General features: G+C 47.5%; 1 protein-coding gene across 1 annotated transcript in view; it reads right to left on the bottom strand.

Annotated features, from left to right (window-relative positions):
* RNF152 (ring finger protein 152) overlaps positions 1-22,090 on the bottom strand; it is a 75,265-nt gene extending 53,175 nt beyond the window's left edge. The window contains exon 1 of the mRNA XM_045886611.3: positions 21,817-22,090. The gene's annotated coding sequence lies outside the window, so the exon portion shown is untranslated. The remainder of the gene's footprint in view (positions 1-21,816) is intronic.
* Between the last annotated feature and the right edge of the window lie 521 nt (positions 22,091-22,611).

Below are 22,611 nucleotides of genomic sequence, written 5' to 3'. Positions count from 1 at the left end.
TGAAAGGCATAAATCAGTATCGTGCCCTGTAGTGACATGGAGGAAAGAGGCAGAGCAGGAAAGTGTGTAGGGAAGTCAGGAGTAGGCCTTACAAAAGCAGTTTGCAGGAAAAGGTCAATGACGTACAGGAGGCTTCCCACATGACGTAAAGGTAAAGCGGGTTGATAAAGGGACTGCCTAGCCTTGAGGTTCTCAGGGTTCCCACTTTAGTGATTAAATAGAAGAACTAAAAGTATTCACTGTTTATAAAAATATAGGTCTTTCACAAGCATTTGAAATTCTCAGAAGTTTTTTTTAGAACATTCTAACACCTTGCAGGTGATCTTGTTTGCTCCACGAATAACTTAAGTTCTCCCGTTTCTTTGTAAGTAGAACTAGCTAAATAAAGGAAGCCCCGGTCTCCACCATTTCAATTACCACAAAATTCTAATTAGAGCAATCCACAGAAATGGGAAATCTCAATCTTCAGGTTTTAACTGCTAACGACACAACAATGATATAAAGAAGAAATGAGAAAGTTTGTAAGCATCTGTGCTTTGAACAGGAAACCACGACAGTTGACAGTGTCATCAGGATTCACTATAAGCATTTGTATTTTCTGGTGGAGACTTCTGCGTGGATCCTGTTCACTCTGAATTTAATCCATGAAAGAAGAAAAAAAGATGGGCAAGTCTTATCAACCCAAAGTAGGCCTCACCATATACCTTGTCATATCATTTCTTTCCACTGCTCCTAAACCTTGCCCTGTCTGGGAAAGAAATCATTTGGAAATGCGGAAATATTGTTTTACTGGACCCACGTCTGACTCTAATCCCCTGCTTTTAGGATTATAAAGAGGCTGGAGTGGCGGTGGGGCTCAGAGCTCAGCGAGAAGCCTTCGGTAGCCAAATGTCACTGCAGCCAGGACATGGCCTATGCACTCCAAAGAGAAACAGGCTTTACGGATCAGTGTCTGAGGATGGGGTTTATTATTACAAATATGCTCATGGGTGGCATTTTTAAAGATCTCCATGTCATACATTTCCTCTGCTTGTCTCCCACACCGCTTTTTTCCTACTAAGTGACCTCATCTGCTCGGGCTTTCTTCTACCCAAGGAGAAAAGTGTGCAGCGCTCCCTTTCGTGTTCCCAGGGTCAGTCCCCTCACCCCTTGGCTCTTCACAGCCGGCCTGCTTCCCCTCCAGGAAAGACTCCCCAGCCCACCATCTGCACCGCTCCAGAGTCCAGCCAGGGTCTGTGTCTCGGCCAACGATGACCCCAACCCCACTCCCTTTAGGTTTTGCTTCAGGATGTCACTGTTCTTTCTCTCCCTTTTTTTCTTTTTTAAGGATGTGGAAAGAAGAGTTCCTTTAAGGTTAACCAAGAAGGAAAAAGGACCAGAGTCCTATTTTCCTGACAGCATGTTTGTAGACCTCACTTCTTCAGATCCAAGAAAAAGAAAAGTGAAGCCAAAGGGGCCCAGCTCCATCCAAGGCAAAACGATCCAGTTTAAATTGAGTGCTTCCGGTCTGCCTGCATTCACACCTCCTGCCCTGGTTTTGGTGCTCAAGTCAGTCCTCCCACCACCCCATCCCCAAGTCTTAGTGGGGCCAATCTGTCTGGATAATGTTACAACCTGTGGTCTTCTGCACATTCCCTCCATCAGACCCGCCCACACCCCATCTGCACCTGCTTCCCAGCAGGGCTGGCAGATACTTGATCCAAGCGATTAGCTACAACACCCTTATGGAGGTGATTGTGTTTCCCTTCACAAGGGCGCTCACATTTTAGCAAAAGATTCAGGGACATAAAACCCAAAAGGAAAAGGAACTAATTTATAATGAATTGTCTATGTACCAGCTTCAGACCCCAGACACATCATTTAATTTCTCTGGGCCTGCCTCTGGTTCCCACCTCAGACGGCTGTTCCGATAATTAAGTAAGCTAACATATACATAATACTTAAAACAGCACCTGACGCCTTGCAAGGGCTCCACCACGCATCAGTTTTATTAACCTTCACCATGACCTTCTGAAATAAGTACTACTGGTCTCATCTTAAATGAAGACACAGAATGACTTGCTCAGGATCATAAAGCTGATGAATTAGCAGAGTAGGGATATAGCCCTCAGTCTACCAAGTGACCACAATCCCTGCTGTTTTCAACACAACACAAGGAATGACTGGTAAGACCATGGACACTCTGCAGACCTGTGGGGTGAGATCCCATGGAAGGGGTCCTGTGGTGTGCTGATGGTGGACTATCAGAAGGAAGGCAGCTGGGGTGAGCGTGGAATGATTGCTGGAGCGTGACCAGAGTTGAACAGCATGGTGTATGTATCCTGTCGGGGCTAACTCAAGGTCCACCTCTGAACCACAGACCTTGGTCTACCCATTCGCCTCCTTTAGGCTCTGCTTTTCCTGACGATAAAATGGGACATAAAATTTACTTGGGACACTGCAAGCTCCTGACCCCGGAGTTGTTCATGGCAGAAGAGAAAACCTCTTGTGGGGAAACTCCAGAAAGGGAGTAAGCCCTACAGTCAGGAGGACAGCAAACCTGGGAATGTAAGTAACTTCCAATGTGAGAAATCGAGGTTTCACTAACAGGCTAGAGATGAATAATGCTTACTTAGGGAAAAACAAAACAAAACAAAACAAAACTGCCAGAGCAAAAATATTACTAATGACCTTGATAGTATCTGGTTAAAAATTCTGAATTAAGTCTGCATGGTGTAATTTTTAATCTCCAAAATATTCCTGAAAATTCACCTATTTCCATTATAGGTTACAAATCCATAATTAGGCCTCTTTCCTTTCTGGCTTGTTCTACATTTGAAAAGCATTCACTGTTCCACTGAAGTGGACATCCTTCAAAATAACCTCATTATTCTAGACTTGCACAATTATGTCACAGATATAATTACTACCATCATGATTCCAGTGGCTATTTGTTGCACCATAATTTCCAGATGAATTTCTGGTGTAGAAATAAAATAGCCACAATAAGATAATTAATTACAACTCTATTATGACTACAGCACAGAGTGACCGAAATTAAAACTCTGAAAGCTTCAGTATTTCATTTTTAACATCATGTTCATCTTTGTGGCCAGCAAATAATTACTATAAAGATGCTTATTGTTAGTATATTTTGTTTCTAATAGCATTGCTTTCTTGGTATTGGTACTTTTCCATAACTTCTACTGCAAAGTTTTGAAAGACCACTATATCATGATGGTCTGAGTAGCAGTGCTACTACTAATCAGATTCAGGGTTTTCTTGTTTGTTTGGTTGGTTTGGGGTTTTTTTTTTTAAAGATTTTATTTATTTATTTGAGAGAGAAAGAGACAGCACGCCGAGCGAGAGTGAGAGAGCACAAGCAGAGGGAGAAGCAGACTCGCCACTGAGCAGGGAGCCCGACTCGGGGTTTGGTCCCAGGACCCTGGGATCATGACCTGGGCCTAAGGCAGATGCTTAACTGACTGAGCCACCCAGATGCCCCCAGATTCAGGGTTTGTATGCTCCTTTTGCCCCTTGGGAGCATAATCTTAACCTTAACCAAGCTACCGAATTTCTTTGGGTCTCAGTTTGCTCATCCAAAAAAAAAATGGGGCTTAAAACAGAACCTACTCCTAAATCATTGTGATAATTAGGTGGGGTAACTTATATAGAGCTTCACAAAATGCTTTGGATTTAGTTACTGCCAAGTAAAGTTAGCAATTACTTCTTTAACTTGTAAATTCAATTCAAAGGTATTTAATATTTAAAATTTTACTCAAGGGGCGCCTGGTTGGCCCAGTAGGTGGAGCATGCGACTCTTGATCTCAGGGTCATGAGTTTGAGCCTCACATTGGGCGTAGAGCCTACTTCAAAAAAATAATAAAATAAAATTTTACTTAAAATGTTGTCACCTCCATTTGCTTCTTTTTCTGCTAATGTACTAAACTTACTATCCAACAGTCAGTTACGAACATCAGTCCACCTGACACATTCTCTGAAGGAACAGAATAAGGTTCCTTTCCAGAACCCAAAGAAAGCAGACTCGTTTTCTGAGACAATGGAACCAGCTAGAACAAAGCACGGGGCAGCTGATTCAAACTAATCGGCGCTGATGATACTAGAGTTTTTGAGGCTGAGTGGGGGCAGAGACTGCATTGGTAAACAACCTCACAAAAGGAAAATGAAAGCCTCTCCCATCTTCAAAGTATTTCCTAATCTATCTAAACGAGTAGTTTATTCTGTGTATTTGTGACCATTCCTCACACCATACTAAGTGAATTTGTCTGATTAATTTAATTTCAGACATATAAAAACTAATTTCAGGCCTCTACTACTGTTTTTTTTGTTTTTTTTTTTTTTAAAGATTTTATTTATTTATTTGAGAGAGAGAGAGAATGAGAGACAGCACGAGAGGGAAGGGGATCAGAAGGAGAAGCAGACCCCCCGCCGAGCAGGGAGCCCGATGCGGGACTCGATCCCGGGACTCCAGGATCATGACCTGAGCTGAAGGCAGTCGCTTAACCGACTGAGCCACCCAGGCGCCCCTCTACTACTGTTTTACCTGTTTGGGGCTCCAACTATATTTTGGTTCCTGAAAACCTACCCCCAACTTCTTACATGAAACCCAAAGGCCGAACTACAGGGCACTTTGCCCCAATACTATCCCCTTGCTGCTAGTTTCATAGCACGTTAACTGACCAGAGAGAAGAATCAATCAAGATACCCAACATGTCTTTGGAAGAGCGAACCAACATACTTCCCATTGCCAATACGAGACTCGGCTACCAAGATGCTATGCCCCCCAAAAGAAAACTTCCTGATGATACAGCCCTTAACCAACGAGTAGCATGAAGATACCACATCCAAGATAATGTGGGGGCTATACAAGTGTTAGATCACTACAGTCTTTGAGGAGATTAAGAGCCAGTTAGAGATAGAAGATAACCAGTCCCAACAACATTTACTGGTGAAAAGAAAAAAAAAAAAAAAGCCAGGTCCCTAGATGCAAAGATGCATAAGGTAGGCACAGCCCTCAACCAAGCCACATCCATCATCACTCAGCAGCCGGCCACCCCGGGGCCCCACGTTAGGTCTGCAAGATGGAGGAGGCAGCGAAGATCCCTTTCCCCTGCAATCATCAGTGATTCAGAGATGGGCCTTGGGCACGGTACCAGAGAAAGAGTTAGGATTTGAACTGAGGGGTGGAGGAAGAAAAAAAAAGGCAGGCATCCTCAAGGAGGCCATAGGAAGAAGGCAGACCAGCCTGAGCATGCCCAGGGGCTTAGTGAGGTAGAAACACCATGGCCAGTTCGGGTGAGCAGAGCATCGTCCCACCAGATTCCCAATATTCCAGGCAGGGCCCCCTAGGGAACCCTCTTCATGCACGGTCTGCAAAATATCTCAAATGTCTTAAATCTAGGAGAAATCATAATCAATCTGGGGAGAATAAATATAAATTTAGCTCCACTATAACATGAAGTCACACATTACCTTTTAGTTTTCAGTACATGCAAGTGTCCTATGCTCCAGGAAACAAATGTGTTTTCCTCATTCCTGCCTCCCTTTCGATCTATGTCCTTTCGCAGAAAGCTCTCAGAGGCTCTCTCTCCCCTCCTTGGCAACATGGTTCAACCTCAGACTCACAATGGCCGTCTGGATGTGGATACAGCTCTGTCCTCTCTTCCGAATGCCATTTCCAAAGAGAACTCTTGATTTCTTCCAAATCTGGCCTTTTCCACGTCATTTTATATTTGTTACTGTTATTCACCCTGTAACCCAGACATGAAAACCCGTTTATCTCCCACCTCTCATTCCACTGGTCTCCAAAATTCCACTAATTTTGTCTCTGAAATGTCTCTTGCATTCATGCATCCTTTCTATTCCTGTGGCCTGCCTCCTGGGGTGCAGGTCTTCACTACATCTTCTCTGGACCCCAACTGGTCTCCCCACCTTTGTCCTTTCCCATCCATATTGACTGCTGCCAGATTAAGCTCCCAAAAGCACAGCTTCCTACCCACATGCTCCCAACCCCCAAACCATCAACGACTTCCTACCAAATAAATCCCCAAGGCCCCCTTCCCACCAGCTATTCTAATCCTTTTCCTCCCAGTCCGGCTTGCCGACTCGCACTGTAGTCATAAAGCATTGTTTGTTGTCCGGCAGACAAGATCCACCCTTCCCTAGCACCTTGCTGCTGCTGGAATGCCACTCCCCTGCCCACGTGGCCAGATTACTCCCTCCGCTCCAAGAGCATGGCCGAATGCTACTTCTTGCATGAAGCCATCTTAAATCCTTTAGCAGGAAGTAATCTCTCCCCTCCGAATTCTAGTACCACTTCATCCACTACCAGCTGGCATGTGAGTTCCTTGTGTGCATGTGTTCTTACTCCTACCGACGTGACCTCCTAAAGGAGCAGCTCTGTAGGAAAAAAATCAAACCACCGTGCTAAGTTAGTACTTCCTTAGGAGGAAGCATTGTGCCAAGAGTTATGGAAGATCCAAGAGCATCAGTTGACAACTAAATTGGAAAATTATGCTCAAACAATGCAAAAATAAAGCAATAATATCAGTAACTCTTTTTAACCATCATATACAGATGTTCACTGAATTCATGAAAATACAGAACATCTCAGAAAAGGAGTCTCCTGAACAGAACGAAGAATCTGAGGCAGCATACTGATAGATCATAGCCTCAACTCTGGAGCCATTTGGGGCTGAGTTCTAATCCAAGCTCTGGCATTTACTCACTTTGTGACCTTGAGCAAGTCATTTGGCCTCAAGTTCTTATAGAGACAAATTAAAAAGGAGATATTAAAAGTACCTTCCCCTTCAGACTGTAGTGAGAATTATGCACGCACTATGCAAAAACACTTAGAGCCTGGCATATAACTAGTCCTATCCATGTTCGCTAGTCTTATTATGGTGCAAATGTTCTATATGGGGGGAAAAAACCACAAGAATCACGTATTTGGTAGTTAAGATGCCTAGCAGGATTTTTACTAGAAAGGAAGACTTTACCATCTTAAAATCGTCAATCCACATTGGCTCGACATCCTGACTGGTAGGGTCTCTGGCTGACTGACAGGTAGGGTGAAATTCACCAGGGGTGGATCTTGTACCACGGACGGAATGCCGTGTAAACAGAGCGGGCACCGCGGCCACTGAATCAGACACAAAGCCTTCAGCCGTCGAAGGGCTCACCCGCAAACAACCCCGCTGTTGTCGTCCAGGTGGGGGCCAAATGAAACCGTGTGACTTACGCATTTTGGTCCGTGGCTCTGTGTAGAGACAACGACCGATACAATTAATTGCTGCACAAGAAATCCAGAACTAGGCACTGAATTTGGTCTGATAAGCAAGGTTTCGGGGTCAGATTTTTAAAGGACACTAATCCACAGCATCCAGCAGGACTATGCAAATAGGAGTCTGTTTCAAGGCCCATCACATCATACGGTGACTTATTAATTCCTGGTGTGGGGAACAGCTGTGACTGTAGGGTATCAACATCTGTCATTTCCCCCCCCAAAATGTTAAAACACATTATACATAAATTGCCACAAATAAACAACCTGAGCCTGGACCACGGGCGCATACTCCCACACAGTGAAGTGAAACCTGCCAGGACATTTGATGTTTTATTACTTTTTACTAAAATTATTTATAGCTCAAAAGTGCTTGTTAGTCACATGTCAGAATTACCAGAGTGGTGGAATCACAAATTCACATTTCTCCTCACCTTAGTTTCTGACAAAATCTAGAAATTAACAGAGTTATAGCACTAAGGCTGATGCCTTACGAGAACAAACAAAAATATCTATCCCTTTCTCCGTGGTTGGAAGATCTGTTTTTACTTATGACCTGGAATCCTGCTACAGCTGCTTCAGTGAGATCTCTTTATCCAAATGTCAGGGAAGGGAGGCAGGGGAGACTGACGGCCAGAAAAAATACCCCCAAATCTCACGGGCCTAAAGTCACACATGGTTTAACCTCTTCTTCACGCTGCATTCCAGTTCTGCTTGGTGAGGGAGGTTCTGCTCTACACAGTCATTCAGGCTTCTCCCGTCCTGTGGCTCCATCATAGCCCAGGGCTTCACAGTTCGCCCCCCGCCACCCCCCTGCAGCTGGTCAGCAGACCAGAAAGAGAGCAAATGTGGAAAAGGCACTCCCACTCTTAGCTGCCTCTCATTCCCACACACATCCCATTGGTGAAAATCGGTCACATGCCCCACCCACCCCCACACATGGAAAGTGGTCTAGTACAGTGGTTGTCAGCGGGAGGCAACTGTGACTCCCAGGAGACACTGGCAATGTCGGGGGACATCTTCACTTGTCACAACGAGGCAACCGGCATCTAGTGGGTACGGTCCAGGCATACTACCAAACACCCCACAGCGCACAGGTCAGTCTCCCCACAACAAAGAATCATCCAGTCTCAAATGTCACCAATGCTGAGATTCTGGTAAGCATCTAGCCACTCACCACCATCATATGACCTGTCAATGCTCAGGTCTACCGCCATTTGTCACAAAGGTACCCTCTAATCAATCCCAAGGAATCCATATTTGAAGTTTGTTCATTCATTCCCTCGTTCGTTCCTCCATCCACTCGTCCAGACTCCTGAACAAGACAAGATCCCTGCACTCAGAGAATTCTCAAGTGGAGCAGGGCGGCAACCACATACAGAACCATCACACACAGAGGGAAGTGGGATCAAGAAAGAACAACTGGAAGGAACACTAATTCTTCCGGAGAGAGTTGGAGGAGGATCCATACGCAGATGGACTGGGAAGGAAGTCTTGAAGCGCAGACGTACAGCTTTCCAACAGAACAAGGTGTTTTTGTGGGAAGGGGGACAAGGAAGACAGGAAGAAATGGCATCCCAGGAAGAGGGAACTACATGAACAAAGGAATGGCCATATGAAAGGATAGGACTGGGCGCCTGGGTGGCTCAGTTGGCTAAGCGACTGCCTTCGGCCCAGGTCATGATCCTGGAGTCCCGGGATCGAGTCCCGCATCGGGCTCCCTGCTCGGCGGGGAGTCTGCTTCTCCCTCTGACCCTCCTCCCTCTCATGCTCTCTGTCTCTCATTCTCTCTGTCTCAAATAAATAAATAAAATCTTTAAAAAAAAAAGAGAGAAGAAAGGATAGGACTTCTTCCCCTTTTGGAATGGGGCAAAACAGTAACTAGGGGAGGAGGGTCCACCCACAAAACAGCCATTGTAAGAGGTACTTTTTTGTTCAAACAATATTTTTTAGTAGTGTATTCATGATAGTCATAAGCGCCCGACTACACACACTGGCTTTCAGTCAGGTGGCCCTTCAAGAAACAATTTCCATCACCCAACTACATAGAAATGTGTTAGCACAGGGCAAAGCTCAGATAATCGTCGGAAATCTCACTGCAAATTTCCCAGCAGAACTCATCACTGGCGCTTTCAAACCATTCGGCCTCAAAGTCAGCATCAAACTGATTCAGGGAGATGCGGACCAAAATCATCCATCTTTGTTCCCAGAGACAGAAGAGTGCAGGAGTCAGATCACTTCCTGAGTTATATGACACCGAACCCGTTTTTTTAAAAAGGAGTTACTGCTTTTTTCAATCCCGAATCCCAGCCTTGGATGTGGCTCCCAGGCTGGGGTTAAGAGCACAGACCGCACAGGCTCATATCCCGGGGCTCTGGCATAAACTCGCCGTGTGACCTTGGGCAAGTCCCCTAACTTTTCAGGATCCACTGCCTCTCAGATAACATGCTTAAAGCAGTTAGCCCTGAGCCTGAAGCATATAATACACATTATCTGTTATCTCTGTACTAGAGTTATCTCCCCCATTCCCCCCAGAAATACACTGTGGAATCCAACACAGTTTGGGAAGGAAAACATCTGATAAGCTTCCATGTCATTTTGTAAAACATGCATTATTAATAACAACGTCAATTTTGCTTCGGGCAAGATGCTTTTAATTAGGAAGTCAATACCACCGTGTAAACAACAGTTGTTCTTAATGTTGAAGCTAAAATTGAGTCTAAAAAATACCACCCTCCTACACCATTATTTACCCCATTATTCGCTTAACTCACTTTTCCTCCCTCAAACTGTTGCCCCTCACTCTCTTTTTCTCATTTTCGCCGTGATCTGCTCTGGGGAAACAAAGTGTATTTAGCTGTTAAGTACTATAGATTATATCGAACGACACCAGTCACCTAGCACTAAAAAGCCTCATAAAAGGAAGAAATTTGTTTCTTCACAAGTCGGAGTCTCAAAGGAGAAGTTAAACCCAGGGAAGTGGACTCCAGAACCCAGAGGAGCGTCAGCCCGTGCCGAGCGGCCTCCTCCGCCGCCCCACTTCTGGGGTGTCCTAGGTGATCACACGGGAAGCCCCAGTCACCTTTACTTACAGTGGCCACAGAGTCTAATGGAGCTGCCCTTTGCAGTAAGCCAAGGACAAGGAACAAAATGAACACCAAGGCGACCAGACGACCGAGGCTGACTCCCATTTACACTTCAAAATTGATTATCACTGCCCTCCTAATTTATAAGGAATTCTAAATGGTCTGGACAGCATCTTTTTTTCAATTTCCATTCCAGACTGGCCTTGATTCCAGAGAATGTTATTTTAAGGAGCTCATTAAAGACAGGGTTTGGCACCTCCACGGACAGGTTCCACAAATAAGATGTAGTAAATCTGGGGTAAAACCTCACATATTCTTTTTAACTTCTTGGTGAAGACATTTTTTCTTGCAAATCAAAGAACTTCTTGTTGGGAAGAATGACTGCCCTAAGATCCAATTCTCAAACACCTCGTTTATTATTTTAACATAAACTCAAGGTGTGTGAACGACTCATTTTGGATAGCTCTGATTCTGCTGTTGGGGAAAAAATAAAATAAACGTGTGATTCTGTAAAAAAACACAAAAAACAAAAACCAAAAACACCCCACTAACTCTTTCAACTAATATTTAGTATTTGTGTGTAGAAATAAGGGCAATTTATAAAGTGAATTCTGCTTGTCCCCCCTTCCCTAGACAAACCATTTACCTTTTCCTCAGGTGAAGCAACAGGCCCTGAAGAAATCTGGCTTATCAGGAACCGAAATGAGTATTTCTCAGTGTGCATGGTGATTACCCAGGAATCTGAGTTGAAAGAGTGACGTAAATGTCTAGCAATTGCCCCCAAGTGCTATGTGCATGGGGTTTGCAGAACTAGCAAACTAATTACTGTTTCTGGCAATTTGCTGCAGGTCCTAACATCCCCAGATAAATAGTTACACTTCCCAAAAAGAACGAGAACACAAAGGGTTATCGTTGGAGGCATCAGCTAAAGACCAGAAAAATCTGTGGCTTATCCCAGGGCCTTATCAGTTGCCATCAACCCCATGTGTTAGTAATGGAGATTCAGAAAGAGGGAATGCAGGCCAATTGGAGCCCTTTGCCAGGTATCTCCACTCAGTAGTATGGAGCTAGGCCTGCTTCCCTTCCCAACCCCCACTTGGAATGAACAGACTCATCGGGAAATCGCGCCCTTAACTCGAGGAAGAAAGCACTGGGCAGTGTGTACACAAGCACTTGATCACACAACCGTTATGTTCACAACATGTGCACGTTCTAGAAGCATCCTAGCTGCAAACAAAAGACAAGGCAACGCATCAGCCGGTGTCACGTGGTTCCACCAAGAAAGACAACAACAACAACAACAAAACGGTCAAGAAAAGCCTAAGCTGATACACAAATACACTCCAGATAGCAGCAAAACAAGGAACCCAGAACAGATAGAGGGCCATGCATTTCCAAGGTAGCCACCCAAGGGCCCAGCCTGAAATCCTGCAACGATCAGCAACCCAGCCCTGAACTGGAACCCAGCTCTCAAAGTTATTCCTCAAGATTAAATTCCACCATTCCTTCAACAAGTATCTATTGAATGTCTACTGTGTACCAAACCCTGTACAAAATCCCTTCCAGGCACAGCAAATACTATGGCTTAAGGAGAATTTTTAAAAGATCCCGCCAATTTTACAGTCCTATTGTATAGTCTAGTGGCCTTTCTTGCCTGTGCTCAAGAGACCTCTTCTTTAATAAAAAGAACAACAATAATAAAGATCCTATTCCAAAAAGCATAGTCATACAGAAAAGGATTGACAAAGCCAGGCTCATCCAGCCCTGTTCTCTCCTGCCTCTTTTCTGAGGATGGCTGCCTATCCAACCATGTGAAATGTCCACAAAGGCTGCCTCAGGGGGCCAAAAAAACAATCCCAGAACAAGGACAGGACCCCTGAGTAGGGTAACCAACTGATGCTAGGTTTCCTGGGACCGTTCTGGTTTTAAGACAGAAAGTCCCTCCACCCAGGTATCCTCTTAGTCCTCCTGGACATGCTGAGTCAGTGGGTCATCCTACCCCCCAAGAAACCAGACCCTGGAAACCAGATGCTTGCCTAGCCTGGGAGGAGGGAGGCCACAGGAAAAAGGAGGCTGGTGCTCTTGAAGGAAGGCCTGATTGCTTGCAGCCTGTCCCAGAGCCTCTCAGCTTCCTCCAGCTTCCTCCTGAGAAGGCCTATCATCTTAAACTCCACACCATTCAAGCAAAGCTTTACAAAGACTCTTCAGTGACAAGACTCCGATGACATGACATACAAAGGAAATCCTCATAAAAATGCCAAAGGCCGTAGTTCTTTGGATGTGGTTATCTTCCTGGCTAGTTAAAGAGCTTCTTCAGAGTAGAGCACAACTATCCATCCCGAGATTTCCAGATTTCAACACCACAACTGGTGGATGGCAGATGCTGAATAAAAGGGACATTAATAATAGCCACCACAATGCAGCATTTACAATGCACAGGGCAACATGTTAAGCACCTTCTGTAAAGATCTGACTTACTCTCAAATAACTCAGTGAGGCTGTCCTCCATTTTCCAGGTGAAGAAACCAAAGCTCAGTCAGACCTTATTTACTCGAGGTCATTACGGCAGAGCCGACACTTGAACCTAAACCCATCTTGCTTCAAAAATTCCAGGTTTTTAATCACTCAACTAAATTAGGATCAAGTAAGACGGGTATGTATGGTAACAGATCAAGAATTGACAGAGAAGAGTATCAGATACATTTCTTTTATTCTGTCCCCTTTCAGCTTTGCCACCACAAAAAAAAAAAAAAAAGGCAGAAAACCAAATTAATTACAAGTTAAGTTTGTACATTAAGCTAAGGCAAGGCAAGGGTTTTACTTAGAATTGTGCAGAATTGTGCCTAGTAAACAGCAGGCACAATTTAGTATATACAATTTAATATATACAATTTAATATATACAATATACAATTTTATACCTAATACAGGGTTTGAGCCATTGGTTCTCAGTATTTCAAATGCTATTTTACCCATCACCAGAGGTGAATAGATGGATTCCTACCTTAGGTTTCTCAAGTGTTAAGATGATGGAGTAGGACCAGATGGACAAGTACTTACCCTGGATAAAGATGTCTCTCTACCTGGATGGTTGAATTAGCTATCACTCCCTTACAATGACCATGATCCTTATGTCGCATGCAACAAAGGGGCAAATTCTCCAGACGAGGTACAGAGATCTACCCACATTCTCTCCAACCACTTTTAACCTCATATTAACCTACAAGGAAGCAATTTACAAACCCACCCCAGAGCCATACAACTGGAAAAGAGTATCACACCAAATACTTTGTTTTTGAGACATTGAGCTCAGCTCCATTCATTAGCCCTCAAACTGAGAACATTATTTTGATGTTAACGTATCCGTGGCCATTTTCTCCAAGCAGCTAAACACATTTCCTCTTTCCTAATAACGCTATCCGTAATGATCAAGCATTCCAAGGGTTAGGGTTTCTATCCTGGGAACGAGTATTCCAAAATCAAAAGAGGTAGAGCAAACCAGATGTCTGTTGTTGTTCTGGAAGAAGCAGACAAACAGAAGATGAAAAACAGACTACCAATAACAATTCATCTTGTTAGAATGTTCACTTCCCAGCTACTGAAATGCACACTGACGCCTGGCAACTCTAATTTGATTCAATACTTAATCATTATTAATGCAAGTAGGGGAAGCTCTTAAAAATAAGTTTCCCTCGGGGTGCCTGGGTGGTTCCATCAGTTGGGCATCCAGTTCTTGGTTTCAGCTCAGGTCATGGTCTTGGGGTCCTGGGATCGAGCCCTGTGTTGGGCTCTGCGCTCAGCAGGAAGTGTCCTTGTCCCTCTCCCTCTGCTCCTCCCCCACCCCACTCACGCTCGTGCTCTCTCTCTCAAATAAATAAATAAATAAAATCAGGGGGGAAAAAAGTTTCCTTCTTCTTAACTTCCTTTAAGTCTAAGGCCAAAAGCATCTATAATTCCTTTATCAGTAGGTCAAAATCATTTCTGTGCTGTCAAAGATTCATCGATGATTGAGTATTTATTGAGCCCTTATGTTGTACAAACACAGCGGGGAATACAAAATAGGTTCAAACCTCATCCAGTATTCATCTCTAAGGAGCCTGCAAGAGATACGAGATCTTGCTGGTTTCAGTCCCTACATCCACCAGCTCCAAGGCCCCCTTGGAGGAAACTGGATCCCTCACCCTCTCCCCCAGCTGAGCAGTGACTGGAAAAGTCCCATTCACATCCTGGGACATCTTTTCAGTATATCATCCTTTATCTGAACTAGCTTGAGTGGGTTTCTGTTCCTTGCAATTAAAAAGAAAGAAAAAGATGGGCGCCTGGGTGGCTCAGTCGATTAAGCATCTGCCCTCCGCTCAGGTCATGATCCCAGGGTCCTGGGATCGAGCCCCGAGTCCCATCGTGGCATGGGGCTCCCTGCTTAGTGGGAAGTCTGCTTCTCCTGCCCCTCCCCCCTGCTCGTGCTCTCTCTCTCTGGATCTCTCTCACTCTCTCTCAAATAAGAAAGAAAGAAAGAAAGAAAGAAAGAAAGAAAGAAAGAAAGAAAGAAAGAAAGAAAGAAAGAAAGAAAGGGAGACCACTCAATCTTGGGTGATAATACAAGACCATCTATGATAAGTGCCCTTTGTAGAATGAATGAATGTTGAACAAAATGAGAGATGAAGGTAATTTTACCAGAGAGCTCTGGAGGAGTGAAGGATTGCTATGGGCTAAAGTGACAAAGTTAAATTTTTTAGAAGAGTTATAAGAGCCAAGTCACACCTTGACTGACAGAATATAGGGAGAGGACATCGTAGGCCACAGAATATTCCAGAATTTTAAACAGGCTATGCAAAGCATTTCTGGAGACTTTTGGGTTCACCATCCCGTGTTTTAAAGTCAGGCAGAGCAAAAGTCAGGGATAGACATGAAGTCTGGGTCTAGGTGGGAAAAACCTTAAAGGGAAGACTAAAAAATATGAACTTCATCCCCAAAAGACAGAAGCCACTGAGAAGTATTAAGCAAGGGAATGAACACTTACAATGGCCTACTGTCCCAAGGGTATCAGCATTTTGTCATATGGATTGGGGTGGGAAAGCCAGGAGGTAAGGGTACCCACTCTCACAGTCCAGAGAGAAATAAAGTCCTCAGGTGGGAGACGGCGGTGAGGAGAGACACTAAGGGAGATGGGAACTGTCACTAAGGAGGGACAGTTCATCTGTTAATCAGCAGAATCCCAATATTCATAAGAACGTTCCCTATTTCCACGGTATCTGTCAAAGCTTTTGCCAAAATCTCATCAATGACTGTAGAACCTCAGTGAGGAGTGTACTAAATGTGCTTTTCTGGATTTATAAACGGAAAGTGAGGCAGGAAAGCCACATTTCCTTGGGAGGTAGGTCGGAGGGACTAGAGAGAAAGCACGGGCACAGAACATGGCGCCCCAAGACCCCACTTCATCACGTCTTTGCCCCTCCCAGCCGCATTCGATCAATACCTTCCCTGCATGAAGTCTGGTAGCCTAGGAAGCCTGCGTGATGTCAGAATAAGTTTTAGCAGGCAGGATGTTTGCAGCGAGCTTTACGTATGCGAGGATGAACAAATCCAGTGGCAAATAAGACATCCTGCCCTACTCACGCCCTCCACTCCCAGTAGATCACGAAGAGCCCCCACAATTCTACAAAAAATGTACTCCAGGCCTCAGCAGCCATAAAGGGCCTAGGCTGGAAAACCACAGGCTTCAAGGGCCACCCAAAGGAGAAACAAGTCACACACGCAGCTGCTGGCCTCAGGTCTTCATGACAGCAAGCCAACCAGGAATACAAAATCCTTAAACATAAAACGAGTACTTAATCCAAATGGTGATCTCAATCACTTAGGCGGACTCCTGGAACACCAGGCAGCTCACAAAGTCAGGAGGGAAGGAGCAGGAAAACCCACACCTTCCTCCCCTCCGGCTTTCTGGACATTTCGACAGCGCCTGGGGCCAGGCACCGCATTCACTCCACAAGTATCCTCTACCTGGTCAGCCAACTAATTATGAAATTAAGTGGTGGGCCCTCAGAGGCCAAACAAAACACAGAAATGTCTTTTGGGGCCTCCCAAATATATTTCGAGACTAGTCCCTCAGGGCATCATTTTCCCTCCTGCCCCGTCTGCGCCTCACCCTCAGCCCAACCCCACGCACCCCGATTCTTTCCTGGAGGTCGTGGACGGGCTATATTTGGCTCTCCCTGCCGGCTTCTCAGCCACTCATTTCCCACTTTCCCTCCCTTTGGGTGCAGTATTTTGTCACTGAGGGGAAGCAGAGGGCAGCCTCTGCATTCTTCGGCTAACACTGATGTCCCCTAGTCACTGTGACTCAGGGACCAGCTGTCATTTCACCGTATCACCTGTCTAGGGAGAGCTCTTTTTATAAAAATGACTTCAGCGAGCGAGGTGATTACTGAGCCAGAAGCAACACTATTTTGTTAAATTCCACACTTATGCCGAAGGTACTTCTCAGATCCTAAAAATTCTAATCCATGCACGCGTTTACCACAACATGAACAAAGATATTTGAGGAACCAGCACTTCCGACAGCAAAATCTCTCTACAGGCCACCAACTACTTAATCCGCTGCCCCTTGCAATGCCTATTCCTCAGCACCCAACTATTTTTAGGGACAATGCAACAAGGCAGGCTTTAAAACTTAACCACTCTCCTTGTCAACATGGTTGCTGATGGGGGCATGAATGTCCCAGAACTCTCTGGGTGTTCTGCTGGTCCCATGACCAGAAAACGTCACTCATCCAAAGTGCTTTTTCTAAACATCGGAGTAACGAGGGGGTGGCCCAAGGCCACCCTACACACACTCGGGCCCCCTCGATGTCTTCTCTGGGGCCCTGCAATCTTTGCTGTGGGAGGCCACCCCCTTTGCCACTCCTTTCTTACCCTAGGCTGTTCAAACAAACTCAGGAAGTCTTAGATAAGAGGCAGATGGTGAGGGAGAGAAAGTCTGTAAGTAACAGCTCTGTTACATAATGCTAAGCACAGAACCTCCTAGAACTAGCCCCAGAACCATCTCCCGGCCTATCACATCAGAATAAACAACTACACAAAACAGGCAACAAGAGAGAACATTATAATTTTTTTTATTTGATGGTCAGTGTACCATCGTATTAGCAAATATAATACCAACACATCAGTAAATACCATGTGCGGGTAGGACTGGATTCTTCAAGATAGTGATCATTCATTCTTTCAAGTGATACTTGTGTAACACCCAGTGTCTACAAAGCATGAGCCAGCCTCACAGGAAGACACTTTGTAACCTCATCTGGGCCACATTACCTGTGGAAGTCATTAGTGATCACTCACCTCTATCCATTTCCCCCTTTTTCAGGACAAGAAATACTGAATTGTGGGGCGCCTGGGTGGCTCAGTCGGTTAAGCGACTGCCTTCGGCTCAGGTCATGATCCTGGAGCCCCTGGATCGAGTCCCGCATCGGGCTCCCTGCTCGGCAGGGAGTCTGCTTCTCCCTCTGACCCTTCCCCCTCTCGTGCTCTCTGTCTCTCATTCTCTCTCTCTCAAATAAATAAATAAAATCTTTAAAAAAAAAAAAAAGAAATACTGAATTGTGGTTTCAGTGGGGTCCTAGCACTTTCTGGCCAAAGCAATGTAAGTCACTTCTGGGCCCAATCATGTCATTAATACAGCAAGATCCTCTAGTTTCCATTCCAGTGCTGCACACTCAAGATCACACCTCCATCAGTTTGGGTCTTCGGGTGACTGCGACAAGCAGGGCCTACCTGCTGACCACGCCGGGCACACAGCACGGGAAAGAAAGAAACTGTGTTTAGCCACTGAGATCTGGAGGTGATTTCTTACTGCAGCATAACCTAACCTAAACTGCCAATAACATCGCTGCTTTAAAAAAGAGAGAAACCTGCAAAAGTTCCTGTCCCCCATCTGTTTTCTAAATCAGATAATACCCAAAAAGCAGAGTTTGTTTCAAAATTCAAGTAATTCTTTCCAATGTAGATGGTGCAGACAGGATAGACAGGTTCAAGCAACTCTGAGGGGGATAAGGAATGAAACAGAATGACCTTTCAACAACAGTGAAATCTAAACATTTGTGTGGAATTCAGCTGCAGAGTTTAAAGCCTATGAAGAAAAGGTCACCTTCTGACAACAGGTCCAGTCACTTAGGAAGTAGTGATCTCCCCACTGAAAGAGGCATTGAATGACCATATGCTCCTCCCTCAGAAGTCCAGTACCACCCTTTGTTCCTCTCTCTCTGGCTTCCATTGAACTTAATTAGAATCAGGTCTTCCATAAGCTCCCCGAAGGTGGTTCATCTTTATGTCTCCAGACAGCACCCCCCCACCCCTTGGCATTTTTCACAGAACCTATTATTTATCAGGTGCTTGATAAACATCTGCTGAATGACTTAAAGGAACATTGTAGAAAGGACTTGGGCACTGGAGGCAAAGGTTGGTCTAATAACCCTTCTAGGGCCCCCCCCCGAACCACAGCTAAACACACTACTGCAGACCTCTGGGGGTGGGGAGCCTCCACCTAAAAAAAAAACAAAATAAGCATCAATACAACACTTTATTATGATTTATTCCTGCACACTGTTTAAAACCACAGTGAAACTGAACACTGCACTGTGGCTATCTTTGTTCTTGAACGTGCATTTACATGTGCAGGCAGCCGTTTTCCCATGTGGAATTTTGCGTGTGAGGTATTTATTTTTTCTATTAAAAAAAAAAAACCACACCCTTTGTTTCTATTGCATTATTACACTCCTTATTATCCCATCACGTGGCTTTTCCTCTTGCAGGAACACAGCACACACCCTGCGTTATTGCTGACATAAAAATTACTTGTCAGAATCCCTCTGTCCTAGCACCATCACAAATCTGATCTTCCCGAAGTGGTGGCCTTTGTTCGAGCAGGGACCCGATACCTCCTTTACTTCTCCCGGTGATTCCTGGATGCTCCAAGGAGAAGGATACATGCCAGTGTCACTTAGGTTTTCTTAAAGTCACCTTTCAGAACTACCCTAGAGGTGAATGACAAATCCTTCAAGTTCTTAAATTTTAATTTTTCAAGGGATGGCGGGGGGGTGGGGGGGCGGGGGGAGGGCGGGGAATGGTGTGGGAGAATCTGCCACAGACCCTGCGCAGCTGTTGCTGCAGGAGCACCAGGAGCCTCGGGCCCTCAGCAATGCCTTCTTCCTACAAGATGAACCTTGAGTCCACCTCCATAACCACTGTTATTTTCTGCTCCTCGTGCAGGATGCCAGGACTCTGCCCTCTAGGAGACAATGCCAATGCCAAGGTGATCTGACACGTCTGAAGGTGACATTTTCATTGAGCCCCGTCCAGAGAACCCCAGATTTCGTTAGGTTGACATCAAAAGAGAACTATCCTTGGAAAGAAAGGAACAGGCCAGAGTTTTTGGAAAAGAACCAACAACCTAAAGATAAAATGCAGCCTGAGAGCCTAATAGTTCATAGCTACATAAATGGAAACTTAACCAAAGCACCGTTTCTCTGTTCTCTTTCTGCTCCCCCAACTGCCCTCTGTTCCACCTCCCAGGAACTTACTGCTGGCATGTCCCTCCTGATATTGCAAACACTATTACAATGAAGGCTTGCAGGAGAGACATTATTTCGTAAGGTTACTACATTTGACCAATGCCCTAATTGAGCACTGGTCAAATTTACAATCGGCCTTACAATGATACCTTTTCAACAAGCGATATCCATGAACAGACTGAAGCCAAAATATATTACTACAGATAAGAAAGCAGGCATCTATCCAAACCCCACGTTCAGATACAATTGCCTATGTACAGAATACATCAAAATTCCCATCAATGGAAACCCGGTGGAATTGATTCAACCCCAAAGGCGCCCTGCCCTCAACGACTTCTTCAAAGGAAGGTTTCAAGTCATTTGCAATTTCTTTCTCAGAACCAGGAGTTATCAGCAGCCCCCCGCGGCTCTTCCACACAGACAGGAAAGGAATGGTGTGATGCAGAAACCACCCAAACAGCCCCGTGCAAACACTGTTGGCCCAAACGACCCAGGCGGCTACCCAGACTGCTGGGGGTTACCTGAATCTGTCACCGAGTCCCTTTCACCCCCTTCTGTGTGATGACATCAAGTGGAAATGGTACGCGTTTGGGAGGCAAGAGGCTGACAAGCGGGAAGCACAACTGAGCCTGAGCTTTGTTCAGCCTGCAGTGAAATACACGCGGGAAGCGTTAGACTCGCGTAGCAGAGAAAGAAATCCAAGCACCCTCCCCGGCCGGCGGCGGTGAAGTGGGTGCGCGGGGAGGTGGAGGGAGGCGGCGGAGGTGTGGAGAGCCGGCCGGCCGGCCGCGGAGGGGGCGTAACGCTGCCCAATTGTCTCTATAGGATAAATAACCCCCTCCCCCCACGCCGCTGCAGTCTCCCCCGCCCCCAAGTTCTCCTCGGGTGGTAGAGCTTCCACCAGCAACTCTATGTAACCCCTTAGAAAGAAAGAAACACCAGAAGGCGTAGAATAATATTTCGGGGCAAAGACACACTAGCAAAATATACTAGTAAACCGGGTTATCAGGGAATGCGGGGCGCCGGGTCACCCGCCCCGACAGACACACCAGCGCTGCGTTCGCGAGCATCCTCTCCCTCGCCCCTGTCCGCCACCTCAAGTCCATGTCACTGTTTTGCCGATTTCTCCACTCTTTCCAAAACCGTGCAGCGCTCCCCCCGCCCCACCCCCACCCTAGGCGGGATCGGGGACCGCCGCCTCGCGTGCAGCGTCCCACGCGTCCAGCCGGCTTTGTCCTGCCACTGCCCTTCCAGAAGCAAGCGCCCCAGGCACGTGGGTCCGCACAAAAGACCCCCAGCATCTGGCCCGCCACGGCTCCCTCTCCTCCCGAGAGGGGTCCCGGGTCGCGGAGTGGCGCGCGAGGGCAACTTCTGGGGGTGGGGACCTTGCCCGACAAGGGGCGTGCTAGGGGACCGTCCCGCGTGCGTGCGGGGTTGGGGCGCAGCTGGGGCGCGCGCGCACGTGCACCCTCCGGGGTGCGCGCGGCGCGGGCGCGGGCGCGAGACGCGCTCCCTCGGACTGGAGCTCCAGGGGGCATCCGAGGACTCCGCGGAGCCGCCGACAGCGCCGCCCCCCCGCCCCAGCCGCCAGCCCAACTCCGCCGGCGCTCCGGAGAAACGCAACTCCAGGGAGCCCCCTTCCCCAGCGCCCCGGGACCGCCCCGCTGTGCCCCGCACCCCCCTCCCCGGGACCCCCGCGGCCCGCCACCCCCATCCGCTGCCCAAAAGGAGCCCCCAACACACCAGGCGGCGGCTCCCCTTCGCTGCTTCCCTGGCTCCGGGCTCGGCCGCCGTGGGGGCGAAGGCATCCCACCCTTCGCGCCCCTCTCGCCGCCCCCGACCCGGGAGGAGCAGAGCAGAGAAACAAACCGAAAGTCACCGACCTCTCATTGCAACGGGCTCGGGCGCTCCCTACAGAGGCGGCGGCGGCGGCGGCGGCGGCAGCATCGCGGGGTGGTCCCGGCGCGCCCGCCACCCGCTCGGCCAGACGCGCGCGGCGGGCTGCGGGGCGGGCGCGGGGAGCGCGGCGTCGGCGCCTGCAGCCCCGGCTCCCGGCTCGGTCCTTCGGGAGGCGCCCCACCTGCCCGCCGCCCTCGGCGCTCCCGGTCGGACACCGCCGCTAGGCGCTCGGCTCCAAGCGGGAGCTTTTTGTGTCACCGCCCAGACTAAGGCACCGGGGCGGGGTGGGGGCGGGAGGCCGGGCTCCGCTCCCCGCGGCACCGCCCCTCCCCGGCGGCTCCACCTCCTCCACCCCCCCCGCCCCCCCAACGGCGGCTCGTCCTGGACGTCCGTCTGTTGGTCCGGAATCGCACACCCAGCCCCCGAGGGAGGAGCTGCCCACCCTGGCCCGCGCGCTCCCTAGGCCGTGCCCCAAGTGCCCAACCTGGGCCGGGACCTCGATACTGTCTCTGCACCGCGCGCTGGTCGGGGCGGGGGTGGGGACCTGAGCGGCGATCAGGTGTGAGACCGGGTCGCGTTCAGCCGGCAGGAGGGCAGGGCTGGGGTGGGGGCCGAGGCTGGTGGGGACCAGCGTGCGGCTCGCGACCGGGGGACCGAGCCAGGGAGTTGATGTCGCGTTTCCAGAAACTGCCCTGGCATCCGCGTCGCCGCAGATACTTTTTGGCTGCCCCTGAAAGTTCACGTAATCCAAGCAGGGAGCGGTCCTGCTTTTGTGAAGG

The sequence above is a fragment of the Mirounga angustirostris genome, unplaced genomic scaffold (genome assembly GCF_029215605.1).
Source record: "Mirounga angustirostris isolate CCGP_5_RB_7025 unplaced genomic scaffold, mMirAng1.0.hap1 SCAF_14, whole genome shotgun sequence".
Classification (NCBI taxonomy): domain Eukaryota; kingdom Metazoa; phylum Chordata; class Mammalia; order Carnivora; family Phocidae; genus Mirounga; species Mirounga angustirostris.
This window is presented reverse-complemented; position numbering and strand designations above follow the sequence as displayed.